This window comes from Lithobates pipiens, unplaced genomic scaffold, assembly GCF_037356315.1.
Source record: "Lithobates pipiens isolate NorthernLeopardFrog02 unplaced genomic scaffold, aLitPip1_a1.2 Scaffold_18, whole genome shotgun sequence".
NCBI lineage: Eukaryota > Metazoa > Chordata > Amphibia > Anura > Ranidae > Lithobates > Lithobates pipiens.
Window position 1 is genome coordinate 87837946 of NW_027507758.1, and position 25964 is coordinate 87863909.

At 41.7% G+C, this 25964-nt stretch overlaps 1 protein-coding gene across 1 annotated transcript in view; it reads right to left on the reverse strand.

Annotated features, from left to right (window-relative positions):
• JAG1 (jagged canonical Notch ligand 1) overlaps window positions 1–25964 on the reverse strand; it is a 75652-nt gene that overhangs the window by 43998 nt on the left and 5690 nt on the right. The window lies entirely within an intron of this gene.

Here is a 25964-nt window from a genome sequence, read left to right on the forward strand (position 1 = left end):
ATATATATATATATTTTTATATACAATATATATATTTTTACATACATACATACACTTTAATAATAAAACACAAAGAACGTGTTAGTCCGTCGAAAGGAGAGTAATGTCCTACCAAAACATTCGACAAGAAAAAAATTTAGAGAAGGTGAATTTAATGTTGGTCCCTCTTTTAATAACATTTTATATTCTGCATGCCCACATTTGCATACACTCAAAAACACACAACTTGTCTAACACTATATTTGTTCGTTCCCATTTAGACCTAAACCGGTAACAGATTAGGTGAATCAAATGTGATCCGCTTTCACCCCTTTAAGCTAACTTATCCAGGGTGATTCAGCAGAGACCTTTCACCTTAAAGTACTAATCTTTGTCAACACTAATGAGTCTCATGGACCCAACTAGGAAGAACTAATAAACACTTCCATTTCACTCTGAGATTGGAAATAGAAACCAATTTAAAAAAACTAAAAAAAGAAAAAAAAAAAAAAAAAGTTAACAGCAAACACACAGACCGGATACTGGGGAAGCAAAATATGTACATATACTCATGGTTCTACAGCAAACAGTACTTCACTGAGCATCTGAAGTGAGGACTCCTGGGAGATTTTGCTTTTCAGCACCTCTTTGAAAGCTTTGTCTGCAATAGACCATCACTGCTCCCACAAGTATCAGGTAACAAGGGAAAGAACTGATGAATTTTAGTGAGGTCGACGGGAGGAGAGGCTCCTTAATACAAAGCCTCGGACCCAAGCATTCAAAACCTTTAGTGCACAGCTATGTGTCACACTTATAGGCGCACTAATCTGACCAGGAGATCTTATACATTCCTGTAATAATCATAAGCATCTACTGCTTAAAAAAAAAAAAAAATTAAAAAAATTTGGTTTGCACTACTTTGGTTCTGAATGCTTGCCAACCATTGTATTCAGCCACCTTTTATCACTACTCCCAAAAGCAGGGAGAGGCGCAGAAGCTCAAACTACAATAGGACCACTTTACTGCATGTCTTTAAGATGACTAGAAGTAGCTAAAGTTCCAGTCTTACTCTCACACAAGCAAGCTAGAAAACAAAGGCAGCATAGCTGAGAACTTTCCATAAAATATAACGTTGAAATTCTTGGCAACATGACGTCACCTTTAACTACTTTACAATTAAAGGGGGCTTTAGAAGCAACGCTCTCTGCAGAGACTTCAGAGAGAATAGCTTTGTAACCTTGAGTATGTATAAGACCTCGTACATGCAAATTCCGAAAAGATGCACGGGTGGTTTCTGAAGTGCTCCTTGGTGATCGAAGTAAAACAATTGGATTCTGTAGAACTAATACAGATGTTCAGTAAAGCATTTTCTTTTTTTTTTTTTAAAGGTAAAGAAACAAAATTTGCAGCTGCCCCTCAGGGTTGCCTGCAACAGAGTATCCGTGAATGCTGAAATGGATTTTACCAAAAATTACCATAAGCTTGAAACTTTTGACAGTTATTTTGACACAAAACAACAAAACCCACCCCTATTAAAAAAAAAAAAAAAAAAACTTAACACATTTTTTATACAGGATGTAATCCAAATTTAGGACTTTATAAGACAGCCAACTGTCAGTTGACAGAAAAACACATTCCATCTAAGGCCAGCCATACACGGTTTGAATCCTGCTGAACCGGCCGAGATTTGAACCAACTTGGGTAGAACCAGCCTGCCAGATTCTCTTGCAATTATCGCTAGTGACCGCTATAGCCACTAGCAATAATTACTGTCCTCTCCCAGCAGGGATGGATTGATGTGTTGATAGGGTAATCATGTGAAATTCTTTCCTGCAACCCGTGGTCGTAGGAAAGAAATTTGCACCATTTATGGCCCGCTTTGGGCTGTTAGGAGGAATAAATGTAAAAATCTAAACAAGGAAGAGAACGTTAGATAAGGCAATGTTAGAAAAGGCAATGGTAAGAAAAAACCCTTGTAAAAAAAAAAAAGTTGCAGTGCCGAGTTGGCAGTTCTGAAATGTGGGGTACTAAACCCTCGCTGTATGCACAGATCCTAATGATTTGCTCCTAAAAGTTCCCAGTTATGCAAAGCCGAAACAAGCTAAAAACAATTTGGCTCATCCACAGTACCATCTGTGGTTCCCAAAGCCATTTGGAAACAAATGGAATGCAGTAATTACACAGAAGACAAACCAGAAGCATATATAGCATTTATGGAGCTAGGTAAACACCTTGAAGGTGTAGGTACAAAGATAACTTCAAAAGTCAGCATAATGCTACCTCTAATAACCTGACCGAGCTTGCAGCCTTTGAAGGAAAGCCCTTCTTTGTGAGGCTCCGCTTGGAATACAGCCTAAATATGTTTCATATTCAAAAGAACAGGATTCCATCTTGTTCACAGATAACTGTGGGAAAATGTAAAGAAGAGCAAGCAAATCTGGGCAAGCCGAGGCATGTATGGAGCCTCCGATACAAAAGACCATCAGCCAGGACAATTTAACCAGCCTATAATATTATTTTCTCAGTAAATTAACACTCTTAATGGCACATTATAATTTTATGGGCTTTTGTTTGATGAGTCTTGTTCTGAAAGGAAAATTGCCAGATATTTTTAATCAAACCAAATGCTTGTTGCACTTTGTCAACTGTACCCAGACAGAAAAAAAAAAAAAACTCGTAAAAATTGATTTTTATCAAACAAAAAAAAAAAAAAAAAAAAAAAACAATTTCGGGAAACCACCACCACCACCTTCTGGGAGATTGCCCCATCCCTTCCAGAGCCGATTTACTAAAACTGGAGAGTACAAAATGTGGTGCATGTCTACAAACCAATCCGTTTTTTGGTCAAAGCTTAAATTAAACAGGCTAAAGTTAGAAGCTGGCTGGCTACCATGCAAAGCTGAGCCAAATTTTGCACTCTCCAGTTTTAGCAAGTCAACCCCTCCATGTCAAGATCCATGATTTTGTGTATTATACATTATTATTCACAAGTACACTAGCCCAGAATGACCAATTGGAATCCATCTTCTGTTGGCCTGACTTAAGCTCACTTCTGATTGGCCGCAATGTGTTACTACACTTTAAGCTTTTACAGCTGTCAGTTTGTTTGTGGTCACACAAGGTTCTACTCATGCTTGGCAAAAAGGTATTAACTAAAACACGAATATTAATGTACAAACGTAAAAATGTGTGGGCAACAGTCAAAATTATCCCAACATTTGATAGGTCTTTAACCATCGTCCATTACAAAAAAGGGTGGACCAAATAAAAAAAAAAAAAAAAAAAAAAAAAAAAGGGAAAACAGATTCATATCTACCAATAATGAAATTTGAAAAGGTCCCCTTGTTCAATTCAATATTTAATCATTTGCAATTCTGTTAGTGAAGCAAAGCCTTCACCAACAGCATCCGTCCAGCCTTTCTTAATAAGGAGGATTTGCAGGTCTAGGGGAACCTCTACCAAAAATAAACCTAAAAAAGGTCAAACAACATCATGATCATAAGTTGTAGAGTTAAAATAATTTTCAGTAACACTGAAATTAAGTGAACAGGAGAGAAGCTGACGTAAAAGACTCTGCCGTTTTTTTGCTATGAGTGGCCAGTGAAAATTTGAGCCCTAGCCTTGGTGGTGCATGTAGGGGAGAGATTCAATTTACCATTTCTCAAGGAACCTCTAACAAACTCAGGAGGAACCCGAGGGTTCCATGGAATCCAGGTTAGGAAAGGCTAGGTTGGTCTATGAAACGTACAAATGGTGTTAAACAATCTAGAACCCGTCAAAGTTTTAGCTATAAATCTGACTTTGACAGACACTGAGGAATAGGATAAAGTCTTATTAAAAAGGACTGCTGGGAAACACAACCACCTGTGAGAAGGATATGACGGAAGAAACTCACCTACCCACGAATAGCAAACTACTTTCAAAATCATGACTCACTAAATAACGGATACCAACCGAACCTTGGAGGTCTTTTGCGTTAAGACAGGTTCTCTTCAAACATGCAATCACTGCTGAGCACATAGAATGTGGTTTTCACAAGTGCAACAAATCCACATATATCTTTTTTTGAGGAAGGGGCTACTATTGTGGTGGCGGTTGTCTAGTCCCTATGAATGAGAAACTAAAAAATACAATTGGTAAAATCCATACCTTCTAAATTTTCATCGACTATCCTCTAAATGAACATCATGCATTAACCCTTTAAGCACCCTGCTTCCCTCCAAACAATTATCTCAATTTTCTCATGTTCACGTTGCCTCTACCTTGTCAGAAGACATCAAAGCTAAAAAAAAAATCAATTTTTTTTTTTTAAGTTTTGGCTAGGCTAGGGTTAAACCCTTCCCCACCCAATCAGGCTTATTTTTTTCTGTCTGTGCCCCATTGGGGAGATTTTCCTTTACTTCTCATCCTGAGAAACAGAGCAGGAAGAGGCAATGGGGTTAAATTTACTAAAACTGGAGAGTGCAAAATCTGGCGCAGCTCTGCATGGTAGCCAGCTTCCAACATCACCTTGTTCAATGCAATGTTGACAAAAAAACCTGTAAGTTGATTGGTTTCTATGCAGAGCTGCACCAGATTCTGCATTTTCCAGTTTTAGTAAATCAAACCCAATCTTTAAGTGGGGTAAACACTGAGAAAAAATCAAAAGAAAAATTCAGTGCAAGGAATGGGCGTTCAATTTCCGTATAGTGTGTACACAACTGTCGACATCCGATTCAGCATTTCCAAACAAAAATAACCTATAGGACAAACTCCAAAATTGTTCTTGTACACAAAAAGAAATTTTCGTGTAATATGTACTGTTTTCTAACAAGAAAAATCAAAACTTAAATGCATAATCAGAAAAAAAAAAAAGGCCTTGGTCATGCGAGAATTTATGTACAGTTAGTACAATTCTTGGTTTTAACTTGCTGAGACACAGCGAGAGAAACTAGACAATCGTTCAACCCATTTTCTTAGTGTACACTTGGCCTTAAGTCACATACACAGGCCGAATGTCAGCCGGCTTTCGACCGGTGTGTTTGACTAGCCGGCTTCATTCGGACAAGCATGCTGGAAAACCAGCAGCCCACCGGCTCACGATCAGCGATTTCAGCCAATGGCTGAGAACGCTAATCGGAGTGTTCTAGCGGGGGTGGGTGTCAGAACAGAACAGCTCAGCAGGGGGTAGATCACTGTACTAATGGCAGCTCGTTAGTACAGTGGCTCCGACCGGAGCTACTGTTTTTTTTCCCCCCCCTCTACTGAAAGGTTCACGCAAAGGTCACCTGGACCAAAAGTGTAGGTGAACCTCCCCAGCAGCAACAGAGATTGCAACATCAGACAGCGGTTCCAACCTTCCTAAATTCTATTAAAAAAATGCCTATACATAGTGTAAGTCCCATAATGCTTTGATGTTGTTAACAGTGAAGTATGCAGAGATGGTTACGAGAAAATCCAGTCCATGTAGTAGTACAAAAATCAGGCTTAACGCAGCAGAAAATCCAAATGATCCCATTGGCCAGTCCAGCAGTGCTAGCTTTAACTGGCCGCTCATTGTATTGGCGAGAATGATTTTTATCTCCTCTTCAATCCTCCAATTATCACACCTGCTTCTACACGCTGTGCTGGGAGCAGCATTGTTGGCTCCAATATAATGCTGAATAAAAAGAGAAGCTCTTTCACAATGATAATGGGAACTGTTGGTTTAATAAATGGGTGAATGAGCACTCACATCCACCCCGCTGTATTCAGGTTTACTGCACATCTCTGGAATGAAGGCAACCAGCAGGTTTTAATGTTCCCATGACCATAGATGACCTCTGATAAATATCCATCCAACCCAAATAATAAAACTGCACACAGTCAACGTATTCAAATGAGAGATCCGCATAGTGTCAAAGATCAGCTGTGTACTGATAATGCCACACTTAATTAGCCACTAGAGGTCTGACCCGGAGCCAAAGAGAAGGCCCCTCCAGGAATAGACGAGAGCAGAGTACAGACAGAAAAATCAAGGAAAAAAAATAAATAATAAAAAAATAAAATAAAAAAAAGTAAAAATTTTATCCACAACATGTAGACTGCAAAATCTATCGGACCAGAATATAAGACATCTGATATAAAGGAGTTTTTGGGGTGCACTGGAGATCTAGTCTTACAAATACAATGGGCCCTTTGAGGGCAGCCATAATGCTGGTGTCCCCTGCAATAAAATAACTAACTTTGACACCCCTGCCCTAAAAGGTCTACCAGCACAGCATATAGTTTTGTGGGAGAGGGCAGTTTATTTTTAACTATAAAAGTGATATTAAACCCCAATTTATATTTTTACAATTTTCAGAAAGATTTAAGCTGGTCAAACATTTAGAAATCCCTTTCATTTTGGAAATCTTACAGATTTCTCCCTCCACGACAACAGCCTGGATGGATAATCCCCCCCTGCTGTCTATTTTATCCCAGCAACCGACACCTGTGGCTGTCAGAGTACCAAAACCATGCCTGAACTTGACTGGATGCAGTCGCTGTTCGGCTGACAAATTTTTGTGCGGACAGAGGCAACCATGGCTCCAATTTTGGCCGATTTAGCAAAAGTGGAACCTACCCTAAGGCTCCATTCACACCCGAGTGATCTGCAGCCACTCCTTTTGCATTTGTTTTGTTTTTGGAGCGGCGCCATTTGAATGGGCCTCCCTCCGCTACAAAAAGCTCTAAAAAAAGGTCAGGTATCAAATCTTGGCACAGAGTTAGGGGCATTTGCGGCCACATGTACGCGTCTCAATTTGTCACAACCAATTTTGGAATTGCGGGCAGAATCAAGACATTTCGCCCACGATCTGAAGCGCTCATTTGTTAAACGGAGCCTGAATTCTGACTTCTCACCTCTGCACTTCTACCCCCTACTAGTCGAAACACTTTTGGCCTGTCCCCCCCAATGTATGTCACTCACTTAGACTTTGTCCACTGTGCCTTAAGGGTTATGCACGTCACATTTTCCAGGAGGCATAGGCCTTCATTGACAAAGGAGGAGAGGGCAGGCCTTGTGAAACGTCATGGGGACTGAACCCGGAGGAGCCGGCAGCTTCCTGATGACATGTAGGAATATGGCGGCATGGGACTGAGCGGGCAGCAGAAGAGCATCTTAACTGTGCAGAACCTGCAACCAGGTGAACAGGGGGTTAGAAAAATAAAAATAAAAATCAGGGCCACAAGAGTACCAGGACTCACCCCCAAACCTCAGCCAATGTGGACAAGCTGTATATGTGAGACTCAGAAGTATAGTCAGGAACGGGCAACTTTTGGGTAAGAGAGAAGAAGAAGTAGAAGTAGAAGTAAAAGGCCGCTTTTGGATTTTTACCTACAGGCAGAATAAGGCTTACTTGTAGGTAAAATGAATCTCTTCTAAATGTACACCAATCAAAAAAAGTATAGATGTGGACAGGTCTCTAGTGCTGTCAGTATGGTACAACCAATTGGAAATGGACTGCAAAGTGCGACGCAAATGGAAAAAGAAAAAAAAAAAAAAGTTTTGGAAGCACCATTATAAAAAGGACAACTTTGGAGTAAAGAAAAATAAAAATTGCCAACAGCAACCCCTGTGACCTCAGCTCTCATCCTCTAACCAGCAGTAAACTATTAATAATCAGGTTTGGAGATGGGTTCATAAATCAGCTCAGAGGTTTCCCATACTTCCATGCACGTGCTCAGGAATGACAGAAGTCCTCTCAGTGAGTCACGGTACGAGCATAGCAATAGCTGCTCCCTTGTCTACAAACACACTATAAACACTACATCAGTATCTGCATGTTGCATTTTCCACAAACATTGCCAAGAAGTGTTCTTTGAGCAGATCTGAGCAGAGCGCCGATTCAGGGCCGGGGAGCCGGGCTCAGGAGCAGAACGAAGCTCTCGCACGCCTTGGGCACTGAACTGCTGATTAGAAGGAAAACACACAAAAAAAAAAAAAAAAAAAAAAAACACCCTTCCACATAATTCCTAGAGAAACAAAATAAACAAAACAAAAAGTGGTGAGCAATTCTACTTTTGCTGATGGGACAGCAAAATAAATCTGCTTAGTCAATGGATAACGTAGTCCTGAACCTTTAAAGCACACATCAAAACCCGACTCTGCTGGCGAAATGTGTGTCACCAGAACTTCAACGTGACCTCCAATCTTAAAACCCCGACCACAAGCAACCAAGACGTCATAAAACCTCCAGGATATTGTTTTAACTACTTAAAAACTAGCAATCTTGCAGCACTGGGGTCCTGGGTGGCATTACCCCCAGAATCACTTTATAGAACATCTATTAAAAAAGTATATATGGATCACATACTTCCCAATCCGGCCTATGCGTGCATATGGCTACTATTGTGCGAGGACATTACAGACGCCATGCACATTATAAAGCTGGCCATAGATACCATTTTCTTTTCTAAGAAAAATCGCTTGATTGCCCCAGTCAGTGTTGATGGGGAAAATCCTCCTGCGAAGCTCTTGTGTCTCCTGGCGGGGGGCCCGGGAAGCGGGAGGCCTGGGAAGCGGGAGGCCTGGGAAGCGGGAGGCCGTCCCCACCAGGAGAACACAGTGATTCTTAATAGCAACTATAGCTGCGGGCAATAATAGCATCCTAAAAATCAGACAGGCTGGTTGTACCCAAGTTGATCAATGGATCGACTTGGGTACAGTCAGCCTGCTCATACATGGTTCTAATAGAGATTTGAACCATCTATGGCTGGCTCTACTTTATCAATCATAGATTTACACAAACTACAATATATAGTCAAAAGTATTGTGACACCTTTAATGGCATGTCTTAGTCCGTAGGGTTCAATATTGAGTTGGCCCACCCTCAACAGCTTCAACTCTTCTGGGAAGGCTATCCACAAGGCTTAGGAGTGTTTATGGGAATGTTTGACCATTCTTCCAGAAGTGCATTTGTGAGGTCAGGCACTGATGTGGACGAAAAGGCCTAGCTGTCTCTGCTCTAATTTATTTCAAAGGTGTTCTATCAGGTTGAGGTCAGGACCCTGTGCAGGTCAGTCAAGTTCCTCCACCCCAAATGCGCTCATCCATGTCTTTATGGACCTTCCTTTGTACACTGGTGCTCAGTCATGTTGGAACAGGAAGGGGCCTTCCCCAAACTGTTCCCACAAAGTTGGGAGCATGAAATGGTCTGAAATGTCTTTGTAGGCTGACACCTTAAGACTCGGTTCACACTGGGACGTCTCGTCAGGTGACAAGTCGCGTTCCCTTCTGTACAATGGAGTCGTTCTAATAGGAGCAACTCAAGTCGCTCAGACTTAGAAAAAAGGTTCCCGTACTACTTTGGGGGCAACTTGAGGCAGCTTGCATTGACTTCGTGAAGTCAATGCAAGTCGTTTTGCAAGTCGTGCTTCCGCAATGTGAACCGACTCTCAGAGTTCTAAGGGGCCAAGCCCAACCCCTGAACCCCCCCATCATAATCCCCCCTCCACCAAAATTATCCTGTCTAACAGTATGTGTTAAATACAGGGGTTTAGTTTGCACACATTTGCAAATATATGCGCAAGCTACAGCCCCCCCCCCCCCCCAAGGCACTCCAGTGTTTTCTGTAGTCTTAATTAATTTTAAGAGCCTCCATAGTAGAAGCACATGCATTATAATAGGCAGAGGGCAGGTGAGCCTGGCTGGAACCCACCCCTCCTTTAAGGCACAGGGGGCGCACTGGACACAGCATATAGCACCATGGCTGCAAAAGGTGTCCAAAAAGGTAGTCCCCTCACTGATATTTCAGCAGTACAAATGGCCCCTTCCCTATAACTGGCCTGTGCAGCAAGGAGCACATGCATTACAATGGACAGGCGGAGGGCAGCTGAGCCTGGATGGAGCCCACCCCTCCTGAAAGGCACAGGGGGCGCACTGGAAACCCAGCATATAGCACCATGGCCGCAAAGGTGTCCAGTGTGTCCCCTCATCAGTATTCCGACAGTACAAATGGCCACTGCCCTCACCTATAACTGGTCTTTGCAGCATATGGAAGGGCGACGCATGCAAAACCAAAGAAATTCCTTACTGAACAACCAACAGAATTGTCCTAACAGTATGCATTAAAAACCCATGTTTATAACGTGTACTGCTACAGGACAATTAGATTTGTTAGTATTCTGTACAGCTACAACAGATTCTGGATGCACCAGGTCTAGTAAAATATCCCTTATGGCATTTATTCATGTCTTTATAAAGAAAAGCAATAAGTGATACGTGAACGAACGCATAGCACTTCCTGGCACGTACCGTATATGGGCTCTTACGAAACCCAAAGCAAAAAGTCAACGATACTAAAAGAACTTTGAATGTGATACAGTTGCAGCAGCGTTGCCAAAATGATGGAGCGAGACAAAATGCCACCATCCAAACTATGCATGTGTTGTATCCAATACACTGGGGCTGAGCTCTGATCTGGCAAGCCTACTGGAATAATGAGTATCCTGTGAATACATAATGTGCTAAAGTTGCCATTGTGTGAACTAAGTCCACGGTTTGTCTGGGAGCCGAGCTCTGCTGAGTCTACTGCTGCTTCCTGTTGCTTGTCCTGTATTTGCATTATTTTTGGATGGGCCCCATTATGTTCTGTAATCCTCGTTGCAGTCAGAATGGCCACACTATTGTTCTTGGTTAATATTAGCAGTCATTCCCTGTCTGGGTGGCCAGACTACAATGCATTCTAATCACAAAACTAGCATGTATTATAAAGTATTGGAGAAAACTTTTTCCCCCTTTGTAACCGATCATATCTAGGATAAGATTTTTTAATACTTGCCCATTACAATTGGACATTGGGTTACTAAATACAGCAAGAATGTACATTAGAATGCATTGAGCATTGCTTGTAATTAAAAAGACCCATTACTGAGGTCTAAGAGGGGAAAAAAAAAAATGCCACAAGCAGTCAAAGAAGTTCATTAACACACATTTTTTGGGCCAACCTCCTATTGAGCATAGTGACGGAACGGTACCGCCGCACGCCAGATCAGTCAGCATCCGGTAGGTGATCGCCTTGGGCAGAGTAAAGCAAGTATGGGTACATACACGATATTGTCAAAAGTATTGGGACACCTGCCTTTACATGAACTCCCAGTCTTAGTCCGTACAATTCAATATTGAGTTGGTCCACCCTTTGCAGCTATAACAGCTTCAACTCTTCTGCAAAGGCTGCCCACGGGGTTTATGGGAATGTTTGACCATTCTTCCAGAAGCACATTTGTAAGGCACCGATGTTGGACAAGAAGGCCTTGCTCTCAATCTCTGCTCCAATTCATCCCAAAGGTGTTCTATCAAGTTGCAGTCAGGTCTCTACAGGCCCATAAAGTTCCTCCACCCCAAACTCGCTCATCCATGTCTTTATGGACCTTGCTTTGTGTACTGGTAAACAGTCATGTTGGAACAGGAAAGGGCCATCTCCAAACTGTCCCCACAAAGTTGGGAGCATCAAATTGTCGGAAATGTCTTGGTATGCTGGCGCCTTAAGGAGTTCCCTTCACCGGAACCAAGGGGCCAACCCCAACTCCACACCATAATCCCCCACCCCCCCCCCCCTCCAACAAATGATTTGGACCAATACACAAAGTAAGGTCCATAAAGACATTGATGAGGGAGTTTAGGGTGGAGAAACTTGACTGGCCTGCACAGAGTCCTGACCTCAACCCGATAGAACACCTTTGGGATGAGTTACAGCAGAGACTGAGTCAGGCCTTCTCGTCCAACAGTGACTGACCTCACAAATGGGCTTCTGGAAGAATGGTCAAACATTCCCATAGACTTGACAGGAACAAATCAGGTTTTGATAGGTATCAAACATTCCCATAGACACACTACTAAACCTTGTGGACAGCCTTCCCAGAAGAGTTGAAGCTGTTATAGATGCAAAGGGTGGGCCAACTCAATATTGAGCCCTACAGACCAAGACACCATTAAAGTTCATGTGCGTGTAAAGGCAGGCATCTCAATATTTCCATGCTTCATGCTTAGAGAAAAAAAAATTGAAAATAAGGCTACGGCTTGTCCAGGATCATTTTAAAGTAAGTATAGGTAGGGATATCAGGAGAGCCCTTAGGCCGAGTTTAGACTAATGCCCCATACACACGGTCGGACATTCCGACGACAAAATTTGTCTGATTTTTTCCGATGGATTTTGGCCCAAACTTGTCTTGCATACACACGGTCGCACAAAGTTGTCGGAAAATCAGATCGTTCAGAATGAGGTGACGTACAACACGTACTATGGGACCATAAAGAGGCCAGTAGCCAATAGCTTTCGTCTCGTAATTTATTCTGAGCATGCGTGGCACTTTGTGTATCGGAATTATCTACACACAATCGGAATGTTAACGATCGGGATTTTGTTGTCGGAAAATTTTAGATCCAGATCTCACAGTTTGCGTGTCGGAAATGAGACAGAAAAAGTCAGATGGAGCCCACGCACGATCGGATTTTCCGACAACGCGATCCGATCACACATTTTCCGTTGGAAAGTCCGAACGTGTGTATAGGGCATTACATCCAAACCACTGCGTCTCTGAAAAGCAATCCACATTCAGATGTCTTTTCAGAAGCGTTTGACATTCATGCATTTTTTATGCACCCCACCTGAAAGTTTTTTTTTTTTTTTTTTTTAAAAGGCCTTCGGTTAAGGTCAGATTTTTTTGGCAGCAATTATTAGCACCCCTATTTTGGTAGTAGCAGTTTTTCCACTTCACAATGCAGAAGGATTTTCAATATAAATCGCAAATTTATATTTAAAAAGCAATCAATCACTCGATCATCATCCAGCAGCATTCCGATTTGGACGCAAAATTGCTCTTTACGCCATCTCTATAAAACGCTGGTCAGCACCATCACCAGCGATTAAATTGCTAGCTGGATCACAATCACATCATCCCTAATGTCACCTGTGCCTAGACTTGGCCATAGACTGCTCAAAATTCAGCAGGAACCAGCCGAATTTCGAAGACTCTGTACTGAGTCACTTGACTTCAGTACAACTAGCATGCTGTTTTTTTTTTCGTTCACTCGCCTATAGCTGCCATCAGTGATCATTTTTATTTTTTTTTTCCACCAGAAATACAATGAAAAAAAAAACCCCACAAACACCCCCCCCCCCCCCCCCCGAGCAATTTTTCCTTAAACCCAAGAAAATTGCATAATGTATGGTCTGCTTAAACTGGTTGTAAATCCTTACAATCCACTTTTTATTACAGGTAAGCCTATAATAAAAGGCTTTCCTGTAGCTACCCCGAATATCTCCTAAACCTGCACGGTATCAGCAGGTGCCAACATTGTCACATGCGCACTGAAGCAATGGCACGTACGTGCTGTTGCTTCAGTTAGTGTGCCGTCCCTGGTGGCTCCCGCGCACGGGAGTGATGTCATCGAGGCTCCGTCCAATCCCAGTGCCAGAGCCAGCGATACCTGGAAGTCACCCCGGGAGCAATGTCACCAGCCGGAGCTGTGAGGGCTTTGATCTAGCTCATTATGCCTTTGTCTTGCTGTTTTTTTTTTTTTTTTTATTGTGGGTATACAACCACTTTAAAAGGCACAATTCTGTTGGATGGTACAATACCCATTAGAAGTATCTGAAGCCAATTTTGGTTAAAGCTCTGGACAGAGTGGGCAGCGATTAAACCCACGATTAAACTGCGGAGGTTTAGGGAGATATTTCAAGCACCTATAGGTAAGCCTATATTAAGGCTTACCTATAGGTAAAAAGTGCTTGTACAACTTTAAGTTGGGAAAAAAATAAAAACAAACACACAAACACCACATTGGATAAAATCACTGGCAATAGCTTTTGTAGCAGCGTTTAAGTAAAAAGGGAATAAATTAAAAAAAAAATGCTATTAGGAGCGTTTCTGGTGGAGAAGACGCGCCAAGAAATTCTACAAAATAAAAATATGAATAAATAAATAGTGTTCTGCTCCTAGACACTAAAGCTCAAAAAAAGCTAATAGCCTAAAGTAGTGTGCATGGACACATAGGAAAGCACTATTTAGCTTCTAGGGAAAAAAATAAAAAAAATAAAAAATAAAACACGCAAGTGTGCATGGAGCTTGATACACCCGCCTGTACTCGCCTTAATCACAGACGGCGAATATTATGACCCAATACATTTCGCAGCAGGTGTAAATCTAGCAAACTGGACTGTCCTATGTTATAAATAGTTAGAAAATGTCTATGAAAGTGAGCATGTATGGCCATTATTCCAAAAGCTCACTGCCCATTTGACATTAACCTACGTACTTAAAGAATCCCATCGATAATTAAATGCGCTCGTTACAAAAGGGTGGCAAGGTTAATAGATAGAATACCAGCTGGCCAGCCAAGCACAGCAGTCAGGTTCACACACAGCAAGCATGAACAAGAGGCCTTTTTACTCATTTACCTGGAGTGCAATAAAACTGGGTTGAGCTGGTAAAGGGACTTTGAATGTTTGACAAGCGCCATCGTCGTTTTATGATCCCTTCGCTAATCCAAAACACTTTTCAAAAGACTGCGCTTATAAAATGCTACCATTATAAGCAAGCCGCTCACCTTTAACCCACCGCTGAGTCTCTACAGTCCTATGAACGATTATCTTATCTGCAGCGTTATGGCACCCCGAGACACAGCAAGTTAAACGCATTAACTGACACACGCTGTTTTAATGAAGCCACTGTTGGGTGTATTGAGTGAACAGAATGCGTCAAGCAGCTACGCGCTATAGCTGGAATAGATTGAACCTTTCTGACATGCTCCAGTTCTGCAACTTTTTTGGAAGCAGCCAGGGAATGAAGGAATAATGCAGAAGAAAAAGTGCCAGCTGTGACTTTCAGGAACCAGGTTTTTAGCATGGCGGATAGCCATAGTGGATATTGTACAAGATCCAATATGGAAGCAGTTAATATGGACTTCAGGTTTATGAGAAATGATAGTTTCCTGGTGGCCATGCTCCTCCAGTAGCTCCATTAACACTAGTGCGACTCCAAACTCATGCGATTTCAAGTGTGACTTTGATGCACCTCGAGTGCCTGAGAGTATAAAGTCTCATCAAAGTAGGGAAGGAAACTTTTCAAAGTTGCTACAACTTCACATTGCATAGACTGGAACGGGTGCCATGGAAAGCAATGGGCTGCAACTATGTCCATGACAAGAACGCACTAGTGCTCAGCATTAAGGCCCCATTGGCACCCAAGCGATTTTCTGCTTGAAGTTCTAAAGCTCTCAACAACCAAATCCCATTCATGGCCCCTGTTCACATCTGAGCATTCTGTCGCCTGAAAGCACAGCAGCTTCTTTTTGGCCCCATAGACTTCAATAGAAACACCTGACTTGAGTGTTTTTCTGCTAAAATAAAAGCTCTCTACCCTCTAGTACTTTCTATTGGCAAATAAATAAATAACACTTCTAAAAAAAAAACAAAAAAAAAAAAAAAAAAAAAAAACACACCACATGCCTGAGAAAAATAAAAAATAAATAAAACACACCACCAGTGAATCAATATGCTCAGGTGTAAATGGAGCCCAAGAAAAAAGGTATGCAGATAGGAAAACTTTCACTTTTCTGAGCCTTGTGTTTGTTCTGGTTCCTTGACTCAAAGTGAAGCCACAGCCAAGCAATTTGTATTTCCATTTGCTTAGCCATGGATTGTTGTGGTGGGTGTAGGGTCAGAAGGTCCAAGGCCACCCTTAAACTGACAGCAACACCATGCAATACAATACACCTCTGTACAAGTCAGGCCGCCATCAATCTGACTGTGCTGGAATAGACCATAAATACATTTCCATTTTACAAGTATTTTAAGAGTATTTTTTTTTTTATTCACACAGAAAAAGGGACAAAAGGGACTAAAGGGCAATCCCCCCCCCCCCCCCCCCCCCAAACGGTAATTCTATAATCACAATACAGATGAACAGTCAATCTGGCTTACAAAACTACTATATATGTACTAGATATGTGCAATACCACAGATCATTAGCTAAAGTCATGTAGTAAGTCAGGTCAACTGGCATTTGCCACCCAAACCCGCATGTCAAGAAGGTCAGGTGGCTTCTCAGGAGGAGTCTCCAAATAGAGTTACAGTTATAATACAACATTACTACTTCAAACAATCAAATATCAAAACTACCAGCTTAGGTTTAATATAGGATTTCATCTAGGCCAAATAGATATGTGGAATCCCAACAGACACGTGAATCACTTAACCCTTTTGTGCCGCTTTAAGACCCCACAGACGAGAGATGACTATTGCCCCCATGTGGTGACCTCTTGCGAGATCCAACATGATGGGGCAGAACTCGATTCCCTCAGCCACATATTTAAGGGGTGTTGGTCGTTCTGGAAAAAAAAAAAAAACTTGATAGATCGACTTCTGTACACCCAGCTGGCTCATAGATGGATAGCAGGCCCTGCTGAACTGACCAAATTTCAATCCAATATGGCCACCTTTAGGCAGTACCTTCCAGATACATTTAGCTTTCCCTCCGATTTCAGTCATGTCAGGTGGATTTTGTACGCAAGCCTGACTGCTTTCCTATGTCTAAATGCAGCCAGTCAATGTTTTTGCCTGCGGAAACAAAAAATGTTTAACATTGCATTGGCATCTGTCACACAACACCTTCTGGGGTCCTAATAGGGATGTCTCCAGGCGAGTCATCAGTGAGGGAAACAGTGGCTGCTTTGCTGCACAGATGGGAAAATTCTGCACTAACCGACTGACAGTAGAGAAGCCATTATCATCAATGACTTGTTAGGCAGCCCCCAGGTGAACCTGTTTTTTTTTTTTTCCGTTCAACCAGTGGGTTGTACAACTACAGTGCCCACACATGGACCGAAAGCTGACCGATGTTGCTGAACCGGCCAAATTTTGATCCAGTATCCCCAACTTTAGCGGTACCCCACTGGTACACATACAAGTGGCTGGAAAATACATACAAGCCAGCAATAAAAAAGGCATATCTTCACAATATGCAAAGACTTAAACCACATTTAGGCTTAATGTACACGGGACGTTTTTCACAACCTCTCCTGTACAATTTAACTTGACAGATAAAAAAAAAACCCACATTTGAAAACATGTTTTGCTGCGTTTACAAAAATTAAATCCCCCCCCCCCCCCCCCCAATGAGCAACAATGAAAAACGGCTGTAAACGAAACACGGCTAAAATGCCGGTACCGCGTTTAGTGGTAGAGTTCAGGGACAGCTGAAAAAAAAAAAAATAAAAAAAAAATAAAAAAAAAAAAAAAAAAAGCATCCAACTGCCTATGAACATCCATTTATCAGCGGCAGTGCACATGAGGCCTCAGGCTTCATGTACAAGGGACGTTTTTACAACCTCTCCTGAACATTTTAACTTGACGGATAGTAACCCACGTTTAAAAACGTCCATTTTGCCATGTTTAGCGGCATTTTGCCACGTTTGCATTTTGAAGAGTTTCAAAAAATAAAAAAGGGCAAAACGAAAAACGCCTATAAAAGAAATGTGGCTAAAGGCAAGTCACCACATTTAGCAGCGTTTGACGCCTAAACTAATTTTTGCACCAAAAAATAAATAAAATAATAATAATAATAATAATAATAAAAAAAAAAAAAAAAAGGGGCCTATAAAAAAACGCAACTGCCTAAAAACGACAAGTAAAATGAACCTGTGTACATGTACACATAAGATAACATTGAATGAATTCAGGGGCAGCTGAAAAAAAAAAAAAAAAAAAAAGGGAATCTAACTGCTTCTGAACATCCATTTAACAGCAGTGTACATGGGGTCTTAAAGATGAACTTCAGGCAGATATAAAAAACAATACAAGTGAACAGCATATATTAAATGTAATTTCTAAATACAAGCAGTATCCTTAATTTGATCTGCTATCAACCTTCTGCGGTCCCTGTACACAGCCCCTTTCAAACAAAGCAGTCCATCAAAGTGGATCAGCCTGCTCCGTGGGGGATCTCTCCACTGATCCCTGCTGAGCAAGCAGATGACAGGTCTGTGTCTGGTCCGCTATGCAGAGCGGACACGGACACAGCCCACCCTCTATGGGGCAGATGGAAGGAAACTGACTGCATTTGATTGCCATCCATCTGGCGATGCGGATGATCGGTCTGTTCGTGTGAAAGGGGCCTAAAAGGAAGTAGTGCATATGCCAACAAGAAAAACAGAAGACAGACAAACTCTTTACTGTGCTGCTTCTCATGTCACTGCCCGTCACAAGCTGGGGAAAGGTTCAGAATGACCTGGGCTCAGAGGAAGCGGGTTGAGTAATGCTGGACATCAGACTGAGGATGTCTAGCGACAGAAAAAATAAAACTGCAGGAGGAAGTCTCCGGATTGAAGATGAATATAGCAGCAAAAGCCATTTTCGTGCGGGTTTTAAATGGGCAATTTTTCTTAACTTTTTTTTTTTAGCAGGAGTTCTACTTTAAACAGCTACCAATCAAAGGTCACCTAAAACATTGTGTCCACATTAGAAATGATTTTCCATTAAAGCTGAATATATTTATTGTAACATTGCAGTTACGAGAACCGTGAGGCACGGGTCCAGCTCTTCGGACAACAGGCAAAGTGTCAGCTGTGCATCAATTCCCATGATCAGACTCTCGCTTATCTGTCCAACTGGGAAAGGTCAGGAGGTTTTAGCACATCAATTCTCAACGTAAACTCAAGGGCTCTGTGGAATGTGAATACAATTCATCACCATTTTTATAAGTGATGTATTAAATACAATAACTTTACCCCAGTCATTGCGGCTGGAAACACCAGAAGGTAGCCTGGCCTAATCCATCTGGAAGGCTTCATTTGTGAACACACACTTCTTTCTCATAAAAAGAGAAAAGAGCCACCAATTTATATACAACGGGACAAGTTTACTCAGCATGTGAAAACTTTTCATGGCAGTGTATGACAATGGGACAAAGCCTTGCAAACCACAAGCCAGTGCGGTAATGAGGGTCATGCACTGAAAGGTTTGGCAGGAGCAGGGAGCTTGTGGTTCTCCTGTTAGGCAACGGCTACCGGCATGCTTTGCAAAACATACAATGGGAGTTGTAGCTCTACAAGAATGGAAACCTGCCTTACACAGTGCAACAAGTGAATGGGGGGGGGGGGGGGGGGGGTAATCCAAGATACTACTGGACTACAAGTCTCAGCATGGCATGGCCGGTCAACACCCAATTCTAGAAAGGTTTGGTTTCACAGCTGCCAATAAACTGAATCCTGGGGGTAGAAAAGAAGTTTCAAATAAAGCTTGGAAAATATTTACAATAAAAAAAAAATAAAATAAAAAAAAAAGTGTTTGATCACTTTACTACGATCGATGCAATGGGGACTTTATTATTACAGAGTAGAGCTGCACGATTCTGGCTAAAATGAGAATTGCAATTTTTTGCTTAGAAGATTATTATACAGGCAAACTGTTGGCACTATATATAGATGACAATTCTCACGGCGCAACATTTTTCACATTAAAACAAAAAAAATAAAATTCGGCTAACTTCACTGTTTCGTTTTTTTTTTTTCTGAAGTGTATTTTTTCCCAAAAAAATAGCATTTGAAAGACCGCTGGGCAAAGACAATGCGACATAAAATATTGCAGCAATTGACATTTTATTCCCTAGGGTCTCTGCCAAATTATAATATAATATAATATAATATAATATATATATATATATTTTTTTTTTTTTTCGGATTCCTCGTACACACATTTAAGGTGGATGGGGGAATTCTCCTGCCTGTGATATTGTATCACAACAGCAGGGAAGCTTCCCAGCCATCAGAATACATTAGTGCTACGATTAGTGCTGCCGGCTATAGCCAGCGGCAATGATCACTCAGGAAAAACCCAATAGGCTTGCTATAAAGAAGTCAATGGATAGATCAACTCCTGTACAACCAGGCTGTCCATACAGGTTTGTATGCATGGCCAGCTTGAGTAAACACTTTTTTTATACGGCAAGATCTGGTTCACAGCAAATGCAGTCCAGTGCATTTTTAGCCCCCTTTGCGCAAGAACCTCCCAGGTCTTTAAGAAGTTTCAGATGACAGGAGACTGTTTATGATCATGTGACCATCACGATTGGCTGTCAAGGCGATCACATGAACAGAAAGCTTCCAGTCGCAAGAAGCAATCAGGGGCTTTCCATTAGCCACCAGTAACAAATCCGGAAAGCCTGCAGTGCATGCACTCTCGGCACAGCTGTGTCTGCAAATTGGTACACAAATACCTCTGTGCACCAAGGCCCACCCCTCCAAGAGGCTGCATATTTGCATACTGTTGGCGCCTACGGGTTAATTTGCATATTAAAAAAAAAAGCAAAAAAAAACATGCACATCATTTTCCATGCGTTTCAATGGCCCTGGTTTACACCAGTGGAGCCAAAAGTAGAAAATGTTGCATATTTTCTGCATGGAAAGCAGCAAAAACGCAAATGTACTGAACTAAAATTTATAAAAAAGCAACGCACAAGAAATGCAAAACACAGACTGTGGTGTGAACCAGCCCAAAGCTTTGGGCATCTTAAATAAAAAATGGACAGCGCATCCACCATGACCCACACTGGTAGGTACAAGATGCTTTGCTTTGAATATTTTCTGACTTTTGACTGCAAACCATCTGTAGTTTTACCAAAACTCTTTAAGCAAATGTATTGGCCAGGCGACTAATAAAAAAGGTATGGTAGGAGAAGGAGCAAAGTGTGTTGTACCTACTGGCATTGGTCACGTTTGAAAACCTCTTGTAGCAAAGCCATGTAATGTTCCTCTACTGGAGAATTAGCAAAACGTCAGTAGGCGAAGATGAGAATACCTGACTTGCGAATTTGTCGGCATGGGACTTGGCATACACAGGACACCAGAGTGCCAGGAATGAGGCGGCATAATCCCAGTCGGCCTGGTTCCATAGAACTATGCCTGGATGAGAAACAGAAGTCCTGGCTTGCAGAACATTCCTCCAGATTTCAAAGCTTTTTTTGAAAAATTTGACTGGGGCATGCCATTGAACAGAAAGCCAAAACCTGGCCTCCAAGCAGGCATCCTCGCTATCAGACAGGAAAAAACAATGAAGATTCAGCACTAATGCAGCGATTGTCACAAGATAGCGACTCTGTCTGATAAGATTGTAGGAAAGGAATCAAAGAAAGGCTTTGGCTAGTTGATAAGAGTTTCCCAAAGAAAGGTCAGATTGTGTCTCAATGACCAGAGGCACATCCAGTGCTTTTATTTTGTTCTGGATAGAGGGTGGATGTGTTACACCCCCTGTCAGGTTTTTATCACTATACATGTCCCCTGCTACGGATATTTGCCCTTGCTACTTGTCCTGGTGACCAGTTGCAGGTAGAGTCATAAGATGAGAAATAAAAATTTTGAATTCTTACAGGGATGGGAGGAGAGGGAAAATCTAATGAAAATACTTGTTCAATGACAAACTGTCTAAAGCTGGCCATAGAGCGAGCGATTTTGCAGGGAAGAAACCCTCCTGTGGAGACATGGTGTTCTCCCTACGGGGTGGGGGTGAAGGGCAGGAAGATAAGGTAGATAGATACTTATATTACATAATTCTGGTAAATCGAAAAGTTAAATATTGCATAGAGATTGTATGGTCAGATTGTAAAGCATATGGTGACCCTTCTAAGGGGATTCCCCCTTACTTCCTGTGCACAGACTGCCTGGCAAAAGGCCTTCTAATCTATGAGGCAAAATTATCCAAGGGTAAAACCATCCTGTAGGTTTGTTCCCCCGACATTTCAGTAGAACTACCCCTCAAATCATCACCCTACCATGGTGTGCCTTGGGTTAAATAAACCTAACCCTTGAATTCTGCATACCAGAGCAGTGGCCATCAGTCTAAGCCTTGGGTCTTCAAACTATGGCCCTCCAGTTGTTCAGAAACTACAATTCCCATCATGCCTAGTCATGTCTGTGAATGTTAGTTTTACAATGCCTCATGGGATGTGTAGTTTTGCAACAGCTGGAGGGCCGTAGTTTGAGGATCCCCGATCCAAGCCTACAGGCTGGGGGAGCCATTCCGGCAAGCAGAACAAAATGATCACTGCTAGTGGCTATAGCTGCCAGCAGTAATCATATGTAAAAAGTTTGAAAGACTGGCTGTACCAAAGTCCATCGATGGATTGCCTTGGGTATAACCAGCCTGCCCATAGATGGATTGAATCTCAGTTGGTCCCTGCTGAACCAGCCGGGATTCAATCAATTTATTGTCGACTTTATATCTTATGGATAGGTGTATGACCAACACTCAGCGAGCGTCATGACCACCAGCCAAGAGCAAGTCCACCAATTATTCCTCCACTTGAAAACGGTTTAGGAACAGCTTAAGCATTAGGTGGTAATGGCATTAACAGGAGGAAAGAGGTTACAGTCAACAGTGACAAATTCTGTGGCAGAATGTCAGCTCCAAAGACAAGGTCAGCTCAATCCTGGATTTCAGGTACACTATCTTAGGGAGAGAAAAAAAAATAATAATTTCTATTGAAATATCTATAGCCATTTATTAAACAAGCTCTTATTGGGTCACAGGCCATAGAGCAGCCAGATATTCTCAACCAGAGTTTTGTGGAAACCTAAAAGGTTTCTTCAAAGGTTAGTTGGGGCTCCTAGACCTGTGGCTGATTAAGGCCTACATACCCATGGGAAAAACCAGAATGACCCAACTCTTTTAAATCGGTATGGGTGGCATTCTAATCACCTTTGCAAGGGCATTCTTAGTCCCGAGTCACACCTGAGTATAGCATTTTCAGGCAGAAAATTGCGTGATTTTACCACTATTTTGCTGCATTTTTTATGGTGTTTTGCTGCAATTTTGTGCAGGGCAAAAGGTCACCAATGTAAAAAGAAGAAAAAAGCCCAAATCTGCCCAATTCGAGCAACAAAAAAAAAAAAAAAAAAAAAAAAAAAGGGTCCAGAACGTGTTTGAGCTTCAGGCGACTTGGAGTGGAGATGTGAACCATCTCCATTGAGAATAGTTTTTCCCCCCCTCCAGCATTTTGTAGCTGCAGGCTTCAAGCTACAAAACATGAATGGGGCCTTACTGACCACCAATGTAGGGGGGCATCTTCCTCACTGAGCCACAAAGAATTGTGTTTAGAAAGTGTTCCACGACCTGAAAATTTTAGGGCTCCCTATGGAGGTAAAGCTTGAGAAAGGCTCCTATAGGAGGTGAGCCTGTCTAATCAAGGCCCTACATAATTATACAGTGACTGAATATAGCCAATATAAAAAATTGTCAAGAGTATTCTACATATGGAGACTTAACATTTGGGAAAAATATATTAACCCAACCCCACAAACACACCACCACATTTTCAATGACATTAAGGAAAAATCCAGTATATTCACACAGCAGCTGTATTGCGCAATGTCAAAATGCAAACCCCACCACAAATTTTACTGCCTTTTTAATTTAATTTCTATTTAATAGTTTTCCAAGTTTGCATCCAAGATAGCTTAAAAAAACCTCCATTTTCTAATAGGCTAGGTTACACAACACCAACGTGTCATCTCACGACAATAAAACTCCATTAATAATTACACCAAATGGTGTCCTTAGTCTACAAAACAACAACAACACCAGCTTGATAGACAAGATCATACAGCAGGTAATTCTCTGTTTACATGAATCCAGACAAGAAACCTCTGAAAATAAAATACAAGGCAGTGAGAAAACACCCTTGTCCAATGTGTAGGCCTCTAAAGCCTCACAGCAGCCTGAGAGACAAACAATTGGATTAGCGGCACATACCACTATTAATTATAGGCCTAAGTAAATTCAATTACACAAACCACCACAAACATAATGCGCCCTAAACTGACGTAATGCAGTTAGAAAAGAGGAATAAATGGACAGAATCAGCCGCTTCCGCAAACGCAATAAATCTAGTGTGCGATGGCAGCATGCACGCTGCTGGTAACCTAGCAACTTCAAACCAGTGCCTTTAAAATTTACAGCACCGTATTCTGTAGGTCAATTACCCAACCCAAGCCTAGGCAACAGAAAACTCTGCAATCCTATTCTTGAATTAAACATGGTATAGGAACGCCAAACAATGAGTCCATGCAGGCCCAAAATGTCACCAATAGTCACTACAAAGTCACAGAAGGTAGAGTGCACCCAAATTCACACATGTAGTTTGAATCGGCTACCACAATCGAACCCCTTTTATCAGCTGTGTGTGGCCACAACTAAAGGTCAGAAATGAGCCTTCACCTGCAGACCAGGGACTAAAATGGTCCCCTTCTATAAGGCCCCTTTCACACTGGGGCATTTTTTTTGGCGTTTTAGCATTAAAAAAAAGTGCTTGAAAGAAGCCTCATCTACAATACCAAAGCCCTAGTGTGTTAAGAGCCCTTTCACAATGTCAGCGCCCGAAAAACGCTTGTGAAGCACCGCTTAAACTAGCAGCGCTTTACCAGCGTTTTTCGAGCGCTATTGAGGTGCTTTTAACCCCTGCTAGTGGCCAAATGAAGGGTTAAAAAGGCCCACAAAACGCTGCTGCCAAAAGCGCTTTTCAGGCGTTTTGCAGGCGCTTCCCATTGATTTCAATGGGAAGAGGCACTTTAGGAGCAGTGCATTCACCGCTGCAAAGAAGCAGCTTGCAGGACTTTTTTTGACGCCCTGCCAGTGCAGCGCCTCAGTGTGAAAGCACTCTGGCTTTTACATTGGGATTGCAGTTGCAGCTTCTTTCAAGTGCTTTACAGGCGCTTTTTCTTAACACTAAAGCGCCTGAAAAACGCCCCAAGTGTGAAAGGTGGCCTTAGGGCCCTTTCACACTGCTCTGTAGCAATAGGTCAGTAAAAAGGCATATGTGTTTTTTACCAGGATTTTGCTGCGTTTCAGATGCATTTCCAGTAGAAATGCACCAACATTGACAATTTCGACCAAAAAAAGTTATTGGCATAGTGCAGATAATGGCACCAAAAAACGCACCGCGATTTTGCAGGGATCTGCCGTGAATTCACGCCAATTTTACAGTGAATTTGCACCGACTTTACCATGCTGTGCTTATGTTTTTCATAGGTTATGTGACTCAAACCGCATAAAAAAAAAAAAAATAATAATAATATAACACGGGTGCGTTAATGATGCGTTCTTGCTGCTTTTTTTAATGCATTTGAACTGGGAGGTGTGTTTTTTTTTGTGCATTTTTTTAACTGACCAAAAAATGCAGCAAGCAGGATTTTTAACACTACAATGGAATCGCAACAGACCAGTTTTTAGACATACATGGAAGCATGCGTTTTTGTTGCTGCGTTTTTAGTGCAATTTTCAAAACCGCACCAAAGATGCAGCATGCTGGATTTTTTCAAAATGCACCGTCCTCGTAGTGCAGTGGTGTGAGGTTTCCCATAGGACTTAAAGGGAAACCTATTCTTGCAAGGTAGAAACAATTAAAGTACTATTTGCGATACTGCTGGGACCTTGATGAAAGGACACACTCCAAAAGCTTGCCCTGAAAAATTGTATGTTGGTGCAAGAGAAAAAAATAAAAAAAATAAAAAAGGGGAGAGAGTCACACGGTAAACTATAAACTATCTCGATCTACATCATGCCTAGACACATTTACATGAATTGACAGCAAACCAAAATGCTGCTGTTCACAAACTGAAATCAAATGCAGACGATGTAGGTTACAATGAACCGGCGCCCCCTATTGGTAAAATTCTAGTGAAGATCTCTTATACATAAACACAAAACGTTTAAAAACAAAAGAAAGACTAATGTTGAAGTACAAAAGAAAAAAAAAAAAAAAATATAAAATAAAAGTTTCAAAACAAAAACAAGCGAAAAAAATAAATAATCAGCACGACAAGGCAACGTTATGTTGTGTCCTGCCTCTTGCTAGATAAGGAAACCATAGCGCTTCAAAAATCCATAACTCAGACATAAGTGTGTTCAGGATCAAACACCTGAGTTTATTTCCTCAGGTTAGTAGGCAAACATCCGAAGCAGCCCATCCTTCAAAGCAAGGCTAGGAAAGTGAAG